An 8,044-nucleotide genomic window follows, 5' to 3' on the forward strand; every position below is an offset into this window, starting at 1 on the left:
TTATTATGTTGGTTTTGGTCCTCCATAGTTTTCAGGAGGTTTTATGTAATATTTATGTATGTATTTCTGGAGTACAGGTTCATTTTCCAAGCCAACAATTATCCCTTTTATGTCCTCCATCAGCACAGTGTAGATTTGAGTTATACATTGTCCTGTTCCATTCACAGGCTCCTAGCCAAAGCATTTTCATCGAAGCCTTACTTTTAAAACCAAACATGTTCAGAAGGCCAGTACTTCTGCTTTTCTATTCCCCCTTCAGAAAAAGAAGCAACAGCTGATGTCAGAATAACCCATACTAACTGTTCATTGCTGGTAATCCGAGCCTGTCGGGGTCAGTGTGGCCCCAGCAGCAAAGGGGAATAACTGTATTAGAAATTGGATGCCACCTGTCTCTCAAGCAGCACATTCCTCATTACAGGTAGTTTTTTTGACTGGTTGTTGAGACATCAGATGTCACAGTTCATCAGCCATGCCCAGGTGGTGGCATTATAAGCAGCTGCCAAAAATCACCTCTGCTGCAAAGGAGCCATGTGGAGATAAATGCTGGGCCACAGAGCTCTGGAGTCGCTCCATAGCTTCAGCAATACTAATACTAATGCCTCTATTATTAAGCCAGGCTCTCCATTGGGATTTAAAGCAGTTTATTAGATAGTTAATTTCCAATTAGTAGGTTGAAAAAAGTAAAGGCACCAGAAATGTGTTGCCATGGTAATGTGAGCATGAAAACTGGCTAAAGAAAGATCAGTAACACTTTATTTGAAGGGGTGTGCATAAGGCTGACATGACACTTCATTAACATAACACATGCCATGAACGTGAAGGACTCTTCATAAATGTTTATGTCTGGTGTCATGAAGTGTCATTTGGTAAGTATTGACACTTTTCACTAAAAATTGCATTAAAAGTTATTTAAAAATGTTAGTAAATACTGACACTTTCAATGCAGCATTCCATCAAAACTTGAATTAAATGTGTCAAAATGTCTCAACTTTGCATTAAAAGTGTCATTATTAATTTTACAGAATGACACTTCATGACAAAAGCCATAAACATTCATGAAGACCCTGTCAAGTTCATAACAAGTGTTATGTCATGCTTACACCTGACTTATGTCAGGTGTAAACTTCTCTTATGAGACTTAATGAGGGATTAATGGTCTCACAGTAAAGCATGCATTTGAACCTCATTAGATATTGGATAATGCACCAAAGATGTGGGTGACAAGGTGCTTTTGCCCTGTGTCTGAATCAGACCAGAAGAGCAGACTTCTGGGGCGAAGGTGGTGCTGGTGGTAGTAGTTCGTACTGGTTTGGTCCACCCACCTCTGTCGTTGTGTCCTCTGACTCCCACCTTGCCTTCTGGTGGAAGCCCTGCAGTGTTGTGCCAGATCTGGGTCTACGTTTGGTTCAACCAGGTTAAGATGAATAAAAATTTAATTCATATTCATAGTTTAACACTGAATCTTTCTGAACTAAGTTCCTTGATCCATAATTAAAAGCAACTATAGAATCCTGTGACTGAAAGCCATCCATTGTCGCTAAATTAATATTGCTCTGCAAAGAAGAGAAGTTAGATTAGTTCAATATTAGGTGATGGTGAGCTCATACTTTGTCTTTGATAAGTTTGAGATTGGTTTTTGTATACCAGAAACACTTTTCTGGCCTTTTTGGAAGAAATTTCAGAAAGGTACAAAAGGTTATATTGTCCCAAAAAGAAATAATTTTTACAATAATATTGCTATTTCTTTATTAATTATTCAACAGATTTCTTGCCAGGTTTGGTAGTTCAAACTAATTTTCTGTTTTTTACCCATAGTCTACCTGAAGAAAATATTATTATATGATTCAAATAAATAATATCCACGAACAGGAGGTCAATCATAATCATAATCTGTCACATCTCACATGAGTCTACTAGTCAAAGCAGGGACAAGCACCAATATGAATGGGGAAAATATATAGTGCATACGCTTTAAAGAAATATTTTACAATTTAACTACAATGCTTGACATTTAAGAATTTTAGGAAAATGTCTGTCTGAAATGCCGTAAAATAAGTAATGCGATGGATTGGTGACCTGTCCAGGGTGCAGCCCGCCTCTCACTCAATGATTACTGAAGATGGGCTCCAGCCCCTGTGGCGACCTTGTAAGGATAAACGTGTTAGATAATGGATGGATGGAAGTAAATATTAAATAATCAATTAACTTATATGCAATACTTTGAGAAAGGGACAAAATGGAAACAGGTGATTTCACCTTTTGATCTTCAAACTTTCATTCATATTTTTAAAACAGAAACACCAAAGATAAAAGGTTTAACAGCATAAAGTAGCACAACTGATTGACACCACTTTTGTCTGTTTAAACCCGACACACTGCGATTTCAAAAATCAAACAGAACCTGAATAATGCACACTGTGGGAGAGCAATATGCCACATTGCTCAATGGATGATACCAGTCTGCATGACTAGCTGCTGCATCACAATTTCATCAGACAGGCCCAACTGATATATCAGTCCTTTTACAAATTGACCACAAGTTGTGGATGTTAATGTACTATCATTAGAGGGGGGCAGTGAAAAGCAGGAGAAGAGGAGGAGGGAAGAAGACAACAGTAACTGCTCTTGGCTATGCAAAGAGGACAAGAATCGAACACTAGCGGTCAAAAAGTACAATTTCCCCCAGAAGAGACCGCTTTATATTTGTCCTAGGTTGCTTCAGATTAATGAAGGTTTCTTTATCACAACAAAAAATTTGGTCTACAGCAGCCAATGATCACATGGTTTGATCCTGGCTTCAGGTAACGTGTTAGTGTGGTTGAACTTTTACTGATCTTCATACTTTCAGGAATACCTTGAAAATATAACAATGCAAACTGCACTTTTTGCAGCACCAATCATCACAAATGTTTGACACCATTTTTATCAACTTCTTAGGTTAGGCTAAGAGGTGAAGCTGTTTTGACTTCATATCAATGAACCCAAAATGAATCAAAACAGGCCTCAAAGGTCAAGACACTTAGGCCCTGTCTAAGTGTCTTGACCTTAGACAGGGCCTAAGGTGTTTATTATATAACACACACTATGTTTTATTTAATAAAAAAAATTGTGATAAGGGAGCATTTTTAACACAGATGTATTCCTTATTTATTTTGAACTACATGTAGAGAAAGGTGCTGCATGAAGTGACACTACTGAAACAAGACATTTCTGTCGGGATTTCAGTTTTCTGTGTGCTTATGTTTGGTTTTCTGTTTATTTAGATCTGTGTTTCTTGTGAGTCCCTGTGTCTTCCTGTCTACTCCCTGATTGTTTCCTAGGTGTGTCTCATCTCATTGATTACCCTCCGTGTATTTAAGTCCACCAGTTGTCCTTGTACAGAGTATTGTATCTCGTTTGTCAGTCAGCCGTCACAGTCGAACTGGGAAGTCCATTAGCTCATTGTGTCAGTCTTTGTTGTTTTCAGTTGCTACCGGTGCAGAGCCTCTGTGTTTTCCGCTCTGCCGTGCTGCATGAGATCTGGACTGTTTGAGCTATTCTATTCATTAAATTCATCATCATTTATCTACATCCTGGGTCCTCCTGTGTTCTCTCTCACCACCAAAACCACATCATGACAATTTTATGTTTTCATTTCAAGTTAAATTTTTGTAGAACCCTGCTCTACTTTTGGATTGATACCAATGTCAGAAATTACAAACATTCTTGCAGTCCGGACAGCCCACCGGCTGTCTGGACTGCAGCAATCTCTAGAAAGAACATAGAAAACGATCTGTGATTTTTCACACAGGCACAACAGAATGAAAGACTGTGATGAGCAAGAGAGATGTTGCTAAGGGGTGGCCATCAGGGGAAAAAGAGAAATCGAGCGAGAAAGGTGGTTACAAAAAGAATGAGAGGTCTCATATAAAATCCTGTAGTACACAAATTCTGTAATGAATTGCTCTCTCACATCGTCTGCCTTCACTGGTGGTACTACTGCAACTCGACAAAGAGAACTAGATTTTATAGATTTCAGATACACACTTTGTGTGTTCAAATAGTCATAAATGATACATGCTGAAAATATTCATAAATATAGGCTACCCATATATTCATAATATAGCAAGTATTTCAAGTGAATGCTATCTGTCTTGGTTAATTATTTTTGAAAATAAAGATGTCCTTGTACATTATTCTGTTGGAACAATATGATTTTTGATGATTGACTCTGGACTTGCTCTGACATCTACTAAAAATTAGCCTGGCCATCATGGCTTTGCAGCATCATTCACTCCTAATCAGTCTGGGCTTTCTCCCATTGACTTGGATTACTCCAGCACAATTTCTACTGGGCCAGTCAGCAAGCAGAAGGAGTGAACTATAATATTGATTTTCTGCTCTGTTTTCACATTGTCGTCTGCCTGTAGTTTTAGCAGTGGCAGTGGAAGAAGTGAAGGAAGCCGTTCAGTTCATGTCGGTCACACTTCTAAATATTAAATTAACATTAACAGCCGCTTCATTCAGATCAGCCCTTCTCTCTTTGCTAAAGCTAAATCTGGGGTGCTGCGGTGGTGCAGGGCAGAGTGAGCTACCTATGTGCAGAGGCCTCAGTCCTCAGTGTGGCTGTGACAGGTTAAGGTCGCGGCCCGTTGACCTTTTGCTGCATGTCTTCCCCCTCTCTCACAACCAGCTTTCCTGCCTGACCACTCTCTGACAAAGGCCAGTAGAACTGATGAAATCTTTTTTTTTTTCTTTAAAAAAAAAAGAAAAAAGCTAAATGAGTGAAACAAACATAGGAACAAATGATTTGAACAAAGAACCTAAAACACAAAGTAATGATGGACAGAATAACTTGTGATATTAAGATCTCCTTGGAGAGCTATTATCTTAATATCACAAGCATGTCAGGATCATTTTATTTATGTGTATTGTTTTACATGCTGTGGAGGAGAACTTATTGTGAAGCTGAAGCCAGGAAAAATTATTCATCTGTTTCAAGTTTTTGTCTCTTTTTCAAAGAAAAACATCTGAAACGCTGTAACAGGGAAACAACTGATTAAAGCAAATGATCAGGAATTAAATGTTCCTGGAAACCACAACAGAGAACCAGCATGTGCAACATCTGGATATCCCCAAAGTGGGGATGAAACAATCACAATTACAGCTGTGAAAGAGTAATGAAATATTTTTTACATGTCAGCTTAATTGCATGTCACTTGTCTAAATATGTAAGAAAAATATAAACGGCACTTAATATATTGTTGAAATTTTTTAACAGGTTTCTTTGCACAAATTAAACAGTAATTTTTTTTACACCTGCTTGCAGAACTGTTCTAAATCTTACACAACGGTTTTATTATCTTATATTTCCACGTGTTGGGAAATAATCACTTTGCTTGGCCATCAGTATCTACTAATAAATACTCAAGGGGAATTATTAATAAAACTGAGTGATTTTTGATTGAATTACCATGATGGAGCATCACGAATCAATATTCAAACACTTTCACTCTGTGTAGATTATTGTTGTGTAAGTATCAGCCTGTATGAGGTGTGATGGAGCATGGAGTGAATCCAAGCACTCTGTACCTCTAAGACATGGGGTAGATTATACAAGATTTTTTTTCTTCAATTTGCTCCTTTTCTTTCAAACCTTTTGTTTATGGCAGCTGTGACATGGTAAAAACAAAACAAACAAAAAAAAAATACTGGTCATTGACCTGTATTTGTGTAGCGCTTTATCAAGTTCTGTTTCTTCAGAGAAGGGGACTTCTTTCACCTGGCCAGTGACACCTAGCCAGACATTTTATCTGTCTAGATTTCTAACAAATCATAGATGTAAAACATATGACTGGAATTTTTAGTTCTTATCTCTAGTGCTTGTTTTTAGCTCTATGATGTCATGGTGGATCCTCTGTTCTGGTAGCACCCGGCCTCAGCCAATGATAATTCACACCCAGGAGTAAAATTGTATGCATACAGGGATGTGAAGTTACTCACATTCTTTGCTCTCATGGTTGATTAAAAAAAATGTTGTTACACAACTGGTGCATTTCTCAGTATGTCAGACCAGTTCAATTGTTTAGTTCCTTAAAGCATGATAAAAACATTCAGAACTTTCCCAACCAACTTACAACCTCCCTAGGTTTCTTGTGCTTGAAGCCTTCCAGATGAGAAAGTTGACCAACACAGTACCATTAGAAATCACTCAAAAAGGTCAGCCACTCTTTGATTATTGTGATTAGGTTCATTGTCCCAAATGACAAACAAAGCTGAGCTCCAACAATGAGGTCACGCTTCACCTTCCCTTTACCACTTAAGTGTGCTGGATTGGTGGAAAATTGTGGAAAGGTCACTCTCAGCCAGCCCCATGGAACAGTGCATCCCGGGCTGACTGGTTGGTCACAGCTTTCTGTGTCGGGATAGGGAAATGCAGTAAAAAATTAGCACATTGGTAGTTTGCTTAATCAGCTTTTCAAGAGGTAACAAAGAAAGAAATTCATCCATGCATCCATTATCTTCCGTTTAACACAGGGTCAAGTCAGGAGGGCAGCAGCCTTTAACGGAGTGGCCCAGATGTCCCTTTCCCCACCTGGGTCAGCTCCTTCCAGGAAATCTCAAGGTTCCAAGGCCAGCTGACAAACATCGTCCCTCCAGCGTGTCCTGAGTCTTCCCATGGGTCTCCTCCTGGTGGGACATGTCTGGCACACCTCAACAGGGAGGTGTCCAGGAGACAATTCATATGTTTGGATCAAGCCTTTCCCTATTCCAACAGGCTCAGACATCTTGATTAAGTCGCACTCATGCTGTATGAAGCTCCTTTATAAGTGTTCACATTGCTGTTTTATAGAAATAAAACAGCAATGTTTTATTTCTATAAAACATTGCTGTTTTATAGCAATGTTATAAAACAGCAACAAAAAATTGCTGTTTTTATAGAAATAAAACAGCAATGTGAACACTTCAGATTTTCTCTAACCACTAACACTAAATGTAATTTTTCATGTTATCCATTTCATAGTATGGAAAATAAAAATGCAAATAAATTTCAGCTTTTCCAGGTGTAGTATTTACTTTAAAGAGAGTTATGATTTAAGTGTGTAGTTGTGGAGAGTAGCCTTTTCCTCTCCAATATAATTAAACACTAACTCTTGTAAGGGGCAGTGATATCCATAATGCCAACCTTCAGCACATAAAAGCCATAAACACAAGACAAATGTTCATCAGCTGCACAAGTGAACAGTAATCAATCATGTGACTGAGGAAAGATTATATTCTGTGCAGGAGAGTGCTGATGCTGACATAAGGATATAAATGAATGCATGCTAATTGTAAGAAATTTCCCTTCACAGAAGCACACAAACAGATGAAATATACTGGCCTCATCTAAGAGGAAAGAGAGAAGGAATTGTGATGGATCAGCAGCAGATCTACTAGAGAGAATGGAGCTATTGGAAGTACAACAGCAACACCATGTGGCCATGAAACACAACACCTCCAGCCCTGAAGAATTCATCAGGTAGAACCTGTATGTACAAAGGCAGGTTCAGAAGAGCTCTCTTCAAGCAGTTTCTGAAAGATTTCATGACACAAGAAACATACTATCATGGTCCAGAGAAAGAGCACATTGTTTCTGCTCAGGGTTTAACAGGTCAGGAGGTAAAACATGTGGATATATCCAGGTTCTAATTTCATTCATCCCCACTTTTATTCTAATCTTAACAAAGCAAAAAGTATTCCCTTGTTGCCTCTTTGAGTAAGTGGGCAGTTTGCTGTTCTGGAGCTTTCAGGTGAAGATTAGAACAAGTCAAGGAGGAAAGTCTTTGTGCTTGATTTTAAAGAAGAGCCTTGTCGCTAAACATATTTCAAAACCGTTTCAAAACTAGCTGAAGTCAATCAAAAAAAAAAAAAAGTTATTTCTCATGAGACAACCATAAAGTTCCCTGCACTAACATATTCTAGTAGTCTCTCTTACCTAAAGGGCAGGGCCGTGCAGAGACCACTAAAGGGGCGGGTGCTCTAAAAAAAAGGGCACATCTAACCGCATTCTAGGACAGAATAT

General features: G+C 38.5%; 1 long non-coding RNA gene across 1 annotated transcript in view; it reads left to right on the plus strand.

Moving 5' to 3' along the window:
• LOC106934786 (uncharacterized) overlaps window positions 1–7,910 on the plus strand; it is a 45,486-nt gene extending 37,576 nt beyond the window's left edge. Inside the window, exon 3 of the long non-coding RNA XR_001421765.1 lies at window positions 6,517–7,910. This is a non-coding gene — a long non-coding RNA (uncharacterized LOC106934786). The remainder of the gene's footprint in view (window positions 1–6,516) is intronic.
• The last annotated feature ends 134 nt before the right edge of the window (window positions 7,911–8,044 follow it).

This window comes from Poecilia latipinna, unplaced genomic scaffold (genome assembly GCF_001443285.1).
Source record: "Poecilia latipinna isolate Pla-1442-1.1 unplaced genomic scaffold, P_latipinna-1.0 Scaffold1858, whole genome shotgun sequence".
NCBI lineage: Eukaryota > Metazoa > Chordata > Actinopteri > Cyprinodontiformes > Poeciliidae > Poecilia > Poecilia latipinna.